This window comes from Canis aureus, chromosome 10 (assembly GCF_053574225.1).
Source record: "Canis aureus isolate CA01 chromosome 10, VMU_Caureus_v.1.0, whole genome shotgun sequence".
NCBI lineage: Eukaryota > Metazoa > Chordata > Mammalia > Carnivora > Canidae > Canis > Canis aureus.
This window is the reverse complement of record NC_135620.1, coordinates 16,591,115-16,599,113: the sequence shown is the minus strand read 5'-3', so window position 1 is coordinate 16,599,113 and position 7,999 is coordinate 16,591,115. Positions and strand designations below refer to the sequence as shown.

General features: G+C 37.4%; 1 long non-coding RNA gene across 1 annotated transcript; it reads left to right on the top strand.

Moving 5' to 3' along the window:
• The first annotated feature begins 256 nt into the window (after positions 1-256).
• Positions 257-7,348, top strand: LOC144321596 (uncharacterized). The gene is made up of 3 exons (XR_013387197.1): positions 257-448; positions 4,875-4,945; positions 6,574-7,348. It is a non-coding gene; the product is annotated as an uncharacterized LOC144321596 (long non-coding RNA).
• The last annotated feature ends 651 nt before the right edge of the window (positions 7,349-7,999 follow it).

The window sequence follows — 7,999 nt, the reverse complement described above, 5'->3', positions numbered from 1 at the left end:
TTTACAAAATTTCCACCCACCGAAGCCCCGAAATAAACCTCTTCTCATCTCTGCTCTATTGCTTTAGAACATTTCCTTGCCTCTATAGAATGCCCTCACTGTCCTCTGTTGTTACACTAAACTTACCCACACTTCACAACTTAGATAAAATTTTCGGTTACTCCCTGGAGCTCAATAAAACTGTTCTGGTCGTTGGTGATTTTTCCTTTTATATTCTCCTCTCTCTTTTTTTTTTTTTTTTTAAGAATTTATTTATTCATGACAGAGAGAGAGAGAGAGAGAGAGAGAGAGAGAGAGGCAGAGACACAGGCAGAGGGAGAAGCAGGAGGCTTCTGCTTGGAGCCTGATGTGGGACTCGATCCCGGGTCTCCAGGATCATGCCCTGGACCGAAGGCGGCCCTAAACCCCTGGACCACCGGGGCTGCCCTTATACTCTTCTAATGGTAAAGTAAGCACTGTATAAGCATTAACTTGTAATTACATTATCTCTTGTGTTTACTGAATCTGGTCCTGAATACCATTCAGGATACAGTGATCTTCTAGATAAAGTGTGTGAAAGAGTCAAACTACAGAGCATGGCAAACACTAGTTATATCTGAATTTGTTCTGTTTTATTTCCTTAGTATCTCAGCTAGTATCACGTGAGGCTAGTGTTAATTGGGAGCTGCAAATTGCAACTGGGTGGAGTTCCTTGTTCCACCTCTAGCAAAGTTGAAAGATTAAATTTGAGAATTAAAGAACCTGAGTTCCAGCTCTGGTTTCACTACTATCAATTGTATTACCTTGAGCAAATTAATGACCATTTGGGGATTCAGATTCTTTGCTTAGAAGTGATGTCGTTGTGCCTGTTTACCCACAAAGAGCTGTTTTTTCTTTTATACTCTCAGTCCAAAAATCCATGTAAGGGATCCTGCACTAAACTGTGTACTGTGACCCTGCCTCCCATTTTCATGGTGATGGGAGTAGAAATACATTCCTGACTTGGGCTGAGCCAATCAGATTATTGCTTTGGAGAAGGAAACTTTCTCTTTCTCGGTTTGTATACTAATTTTACTGAAGTATAGTTTTCAGTCACTTCCTGACAAACAGTTCCTTGTATGCTTAAATGCATCTTTGTTCTACCTTCACACTTGATTGAAAGTTTGATTTGGCATAGAATTGTAGGATGAAAAGAATTATCTCTCAGAATTTTGAAAGCACAGCTCTATTATCTTCTAGCTTTTGTGATGCTGTTGAAAATCTGATTCACATTTCTTTGTGTTTCTTTTTTCCTTTACTTTTTTATTAATGCAATTTTCTTCTGACTCTAAGGATATTTATTATAGCTTTAACAAAATTCAAGTTTGTTGAGTTTCTTGGATTTAGGCAAGATGTTTATATTCATGTCTTCATCAAATAGGGAAAAATTTTGGTTATTATTTCTTTAAATAACTTCTCTGACCCTTTCTCTCTCTCTTCTCCTTCTGGGCTTCCCCCATGCATATGTTAGTTGTCTTGATCATGTACTTAGTACAAGTCCCTTAAACTCTATTCACTTTTCTTAAATCTTTTTTCTTTTTGTTTCTCAGACTTAATAATTTCATTTGTTCTATCTTCAAGTTCACTGATTCTTTCTTCTGACTGCTTACAGCTACCTTTAAATCCTTCTAGTAATTTTTTAATTTCTTACTGTATTTTTTAGTTCTAAAATTTCTTTATTTCTTTTTAAGTTTTCTCCCCCTGTCTCTATTGATATTTCAGTTTTGTTCATACATCATTTTCTTTACTTTTTCTACATCTATCTTTAGCTCTTTGAAGATCTATACAGTAGTTATTTTAAAGCCTTTGTGTAGTAGGTCCTCTAGTTGGTTTTTCTTACTGATGATTTCTATTGCCATACTTTCCCATTTCTTTGTATACCTTTTGTTTTGTTTTAATTTTTTCTTAAGATTTTATTTATTTATTTATTCATGAGAGACACAGAGAGGCAGAGACACAGGCAGAGGGAGAAGCAGGTTACATGCAGGGAGCCCGTTGTGGGACTCCATCCAGGGTCTCCAGGATCACGCTCTGGGCTGAAGGCGGGGCTAAACCCCTGAGCTACCAAAGCTGCCCTACCTTTTGTTTTTTATTTTTGTTTTGCTTTTTGGTCAATAACTGGTCATTTGCATCTAATAACATGGTAATCTCTGGTAATCAGATTCTCTCCTTCCCTAGGGCTTGCTGTTTTTCATTTCTACTTTGATTTGGTTGTTGTAGGCTAGCTGCAGTCTAAGGATAGCCTGATGTGCAAACTCAAGATCTTCTTGGGGTTTTTTCTGAGACTGACTTTCCCAGAGTATGCACAGTGACCTTCTAATTTCCTCTGTATATGCAAGTGCTTTTGAACATCCTAGCCATTAATGTCTGGTTTCTAAAAGGAGAACAAGGGGCACCTGGATAAGTCAGCGGTTGAGCGTCTGCCTCTGGCTCAGGTCCTGATCCCAGGATCCTGGAATCGAGTCCCATGTCTGGCTCCCTGCATGGGGCCTGCTTCTCCCTCTGCCTGTGTCTCTGCCTATGTCTCTGCTTCTCTCTCTCTCTCTCTCTGTGTCTCTCATGAATGAATAGATAAAATCTTTAAAAAAAAATAAAAGGAGAGCAAAAGGAAAAATCAAGGCAGGGGATTGGAGGGAGGGAAAAAGTGCCATCCATTTAAATACCCTAGAAGCCCCTTCAGCAAAGGGCATGAGGGGTGAAGTGCATCCTATACCAAGTTGCCTATCATAGGGCTGATGGAGGACAGGCACCCACTGCTGAGCTGAGACTGAAATTAACTTCAGCTTATCCCCTAGGTTTTCCCTTGGAATTTACAAGGCTCCTATGGACTCCCAGTTCTAACATAGCTGCATTAGATAGATTCTTGCAGTATACTTGTTGTCTAGGTGGGGAGACAGATATCTGGTCTAGTCTACCATCCTCTCAGAATTCTCTCTGTAAAATAAATGTACATATTTATTTAATCCTTATTTTCAGCCACATGCCAAAACCTCTTTGTAAGGCACATGATGTTCCTGAATCTTCAACTTCCTATTTTCTTTTCTTTTTTAAAATATTTTATTTATTTAACTGACACATAGAGGGAGAGAGAGAGAGAGAGAGAGAGAGAGAGAGAGAGAGCACAAGCAGGAGAAGCAGCAGGCAGAGGGGGAAGCAGACTCCCCGTTGAGCAGGGACCCGCTCCCCCCCCAGGACCCTGACATCATGACCTGAGCCAAAGGCAGACTCATAATCAACTAAGCCTCCCAGGTGTCCCTTAAACTTCCTATTTTCACATTCTCCAATCTCAATACCCCACCCTAGAGGAACATGTGGAACTAGGAGAAAAAAAAAGCTTAGTTATCTATCTATGTGCAAATGGAATAGAGTTATTCAACTACTTTTAATATAGGTTTTCAGATATTCTCTGTTTATCTCAGTCTATTGGTCAAAGTGCTAAACTTGTCAGGTAGTTTTTAGAGAAAATTGGGTCATTTATGGTCAGTGTTGCCCTTCTCCTGGCTCTAAAATTTTAAGTTTTCTCACTGTGCTTAGTTATCACTTCACCATTTGCTTCCCATCTTTCAAAAATTGGTTGAAATAAATTCATCTTCCATTTTCCTCTCTATTGTTTTTCTGTCCTTGTTGACTTATAATGTAACAATGCCATTTTTTATTATTATACTACTTTTTTATTAGGTTTTGTTGGGGAAGAAAAGATGTGATCCCTTTGACATATTTGTTGCCTTTGCAACATGTGATCCCTTTGCAACATTAAACTGGAAGTGGGACTTGGGAATATGGATAATTAATAAGCATCCTAGGTGATTCCATTTCACACTTGTTTGAAAAAAAATTGCTTCAGAGGAGAAACAGACATGAATTGGGAGATATTGGTTCAGAGAAAAAGATAGACATGAAACAAAAAATTATATTTCCTGAAGTAAGTGCTTGCATAGAGGTGTATATGTTGCTATGGGAGCAAATGATGTTGGGGGGAAGCAGTGTAAGATTGGGAATGGATCTTTCCTTAGGTGGTAAGGTTTCAAGGGCAAGTACAATCCAGCCAACTGAGAAGTCCAGTAAGTAGGCTGAAGAAAGGAAAGAGTAGATGACAGACTGGAGATACACAACTCATTAGAGACATTTAATGATATTTGGTATGGATGCAGCACAGATGAGGTTGGCAGTAAGGAGGCAGTAATGATAGTAGTGGTAACAGAGGCCAAAATGTAGGAGTGTTGTCAAAATATCTAAAACAGGTAAGGACAGTTACTAGCTACAGTGTATGAACAGAGGATAGAAAGAGCAAGGAAAAAGAAAAATGTAAACCTAGGTATAGAAAAGATCAACCAAAAGCCTCTTGCTATCACCAACATACGGGTTGATGATGTCATAAGCTAAGATGATGAAAAAGCCTAACTGGATAAATGGGTGACAAATATTTGGGAGGAAGAATCAGTAAGGTTAGGGACAAGTATGTAAAGAAATAAAAAGGGGAATAGCAATGATGTCTTCCAGGTTTTGATTTTAGAGAACCGTGTGGCTGACACCATTCATTCTGAAAAAGAAACAGATTTTTAAGAGGAGTGGCAGAGAGCTAAAGGAGATTAAATTTGGAGGTTGGTTTTTATGATGTGAGATATCTAGTAGAAATGTCCAATCATCGGTTTGGATTAAAATTTAGGAGAGAGTTTGGGCTGGAGGTCATTAGTTTATATGTCAAAATTGAAGAGTAAAAATTTCCCTGGAGAGATTATAAAAGCAGAGTAATAACAGCTACCAGCTATTAAATATTTATTATGTGGCATTCATAGTTGTGAGTGTTTAATGCTAAAAACAACCTTACAAGAAAACTGCTTCCCATTTTATTACAGAGAAAACAAGGGCTTGAAGGACTAAGCTGCTTTCTGTGGGCCCCCTAATAAGCTTGTGAAGGAGCCAAAAGGTAAGCCTAGGTTTTGCCTAATTCTGAAGTATATTCTCCATCCACTTGAGTCCCTTCAAAAATAAAAGTAGTTAAGTTGAAGATGAAATTCATTTAAAGGCCAGGCATATGAAAGTAATCCCTGAAAGTTAATGATACGGAGAAGCTCTATTGGTAGAGGAATACTAAAATCATGGAATCTAATAGAAAAAAGAAATTCAAGCAGTTAACAGTGGCAAGCACCATGGAAAGTTAAAATAAAACAAAAGAAAATTATCAATTGGATTTTTCCAGGAAGAAGCCATTGTTGACTTTGGTGAGAGCCAAGTCTGCGGTTTGCTAGAAGCTGAAGCACTTCGCTGTGGATTGTTAAATAGAAGAGCAGTGAAGACATAGAAACAGTTAATTCAAGACGTCAGTCTGTGAAGTTGAGGTGAGATGAAGGATTCTTGTAGGGGTAAGGGATGGTAGAAGGATAATAAGAAAGAGACTAGAGCATGTCTAGATGGTAATTAGAAAGAGTAAACAACCAACAGTGAATTTGGAAAGAAAGGGAATAATTTATAAACTACTGTTGCTGAAGGATTCCACCCTAGCAATGGAGTAGAAATTTATTCTTAAACTTGTACAATTGAAAAAAAAATGTTTTTCTGGTTATAGATCTTATTTTGCCTTCTTTAGAAAATTTAAAATACAAACATATAGAAATTAGAATCTAATCTAATGGCCTTTGGAAGTTGCTTAGTCTTTCAGCTTTTAAAAATTAACCTATAATAACCTATAAACATGTATATCTATTACTTAAAATGGAACTATGATGTTAATACTGATCTATAAACAGATTTTTTTACCTTTGAACAATATATCATGGCTAGACATCTCTCCATGTTAGTTAGTACTAAGAAGCAGTATCAACCTTTTAATGGCTTCATAATATTCCACTGTAGGATATTGTGTTAGTCCATTTGGGCTACTGTAACAAAAATACCATAGACTATCCAGACTAAAAGAACAGAAATTTATTTCTCACAGTTCTGGAGGCTGGAAGCCTAAGAACAAAGTGACAGCTTCCTTACAATTCTCAGTTTCCTTACACAGTGGAAAGAACTAGGAAGGCTCTCCAAGGCCTTTTTTGAATGTACCCATGCCATTCATGAGGACTCCACCCTCTTGACCTAATCAGTATCCAAAGGCCCCAACTCCAAATACTATCACAATGGGGATTAAGCTTCTCAATGCCTGAATTTTGAGTGGGCACAAACATTCAATCTGTAGTAGGTATATTTAATTGATTGCTTATTAATGGACATACATATAGGTTTTGACATTTTCTATTAAAAAACACAGTAACTACATTATACTATGATCCTTTTCTTTTCTTGAAATACCTTTCTAAAAATATAACAGCTGGGCCAAAGAACAAGAAGATCATAATTGTTAACACATTGACAGATTGGTCTAATCCCTATTCTCACCATCAGCACATGGGTTAGAAAATTTCCTTCAAGGAATGAGTGGTTAGGAATGAAAGAAGATTGTAAATGAAGACACAATTTTATGGTTTGGGCAAAGAAAACTGACAGACCATATTGTCCATTTCTTATCCTCCCTTCCCCCTTCCACTATACTTTCTCATTTCTCTGAATTAGAGGCAGAGCTTTGTGCTTACACTAAAGATGGAGGAAATGCCATAAGGTTTTGAAGAGAATGGAGACTACTTGAAATAGTGACTATGAGGAAAGGAAGAGAGCTGAGTGGATCTTGAAGGAAATCTGGTAGCACTGAGACCCCACTGGATGTCAAAGACCATCAGATTGTACTCATGGTAATCTATCAGATCATATGATCTTTTTTTCCAACAACTCTGTCGCCAGTGCAGAGAATGTGCATAATTTTTTTAGGTGGGCCCAGTCAAGGGACAGAGAAGTAAGGAGTAGTAGAACTAATGGACAATGGGATCCAGGCTGGATAAAAAAAAATAAGAGAAAACTCTCAGAAAGAAGTATATAGATTTAGAAAAATTATAGTACTAACTGCTTGGTAGTGTTCCACCTATTTGAATTACACTAGTTTCACAGGCAATGTCTTCTGTATATTGTTTATATATTACTGTTTATACACCTGCTTCCATTTATAAAACCATGCTCTAAGAAGTATCCCTACCAAACTGCAAATAATAAATTTACTGAATGACTTGTGGATCACCTAGCAAGTTAGTATTTGCATTGCCCCTTTCTCCATATATGTTTCCATTTCTAGCCATTTGACCATGACATGCATACATGCTGATTTGTGTACGTACGGCCTCATTGCAGTTGAAGATCGGCCAGCCTTCAAGAAAAATGCTTGTTTAGAGCCATACTACTGAAGCTAATTAGTTTTATTATAGAAGTTAAAACAATGAAAATTATATTGCTCTGATAAGTTTATATGACCAGGTTTTTATAAATATCTTCGAGGGTCATATCAACAAGCACTATCTTCATAAACTGTCATAACAGAACTTTCTTCTGATAAAATGTAGTTCATGATACCCAGTGTTTCATGGGCTACTTGAATTTCTGTGTGTAGCAAAATGACTTGAAGTTATACATTACTTTGCTTAAATGGTTCCAATTCCTATGAATTACTAAAATTAATTAATACAATCCATTGTGGCATATCTAAGCTTGACTCCTTACTTGAACTTAGCATCAGCTCACACTTTTACAAATTATCCAGCTAAATATGTAAATTAAGAAGATGAAATTAAAGTCCTTTTTTTCTCTTTCAAGATATAAATTCTTTCACAATCAATTTCTTTCTTCCCATTTGGTGTTAAAACCCTGTTGCTCTAACCGGTGTATCTGAGAATTTAAAGGAAGCTCACTAATAGTCTTGTTTTTTTTTTAAGATTTATTTATTTATTCATGATAGACAGAGAGAGAAAGAGAGAGAGAGAGAGAGAGAGAGAGAGAGAGGCAGAGACACAGGAGGAAGGAGAAGCAGGCTCCATGCCAGGAGCCCGACGCGGGACTCAATCCTGGGACTCCAGGATTGCGCCCTGGGCAAAAGGCAGGTGCTAAACTGCTGAGC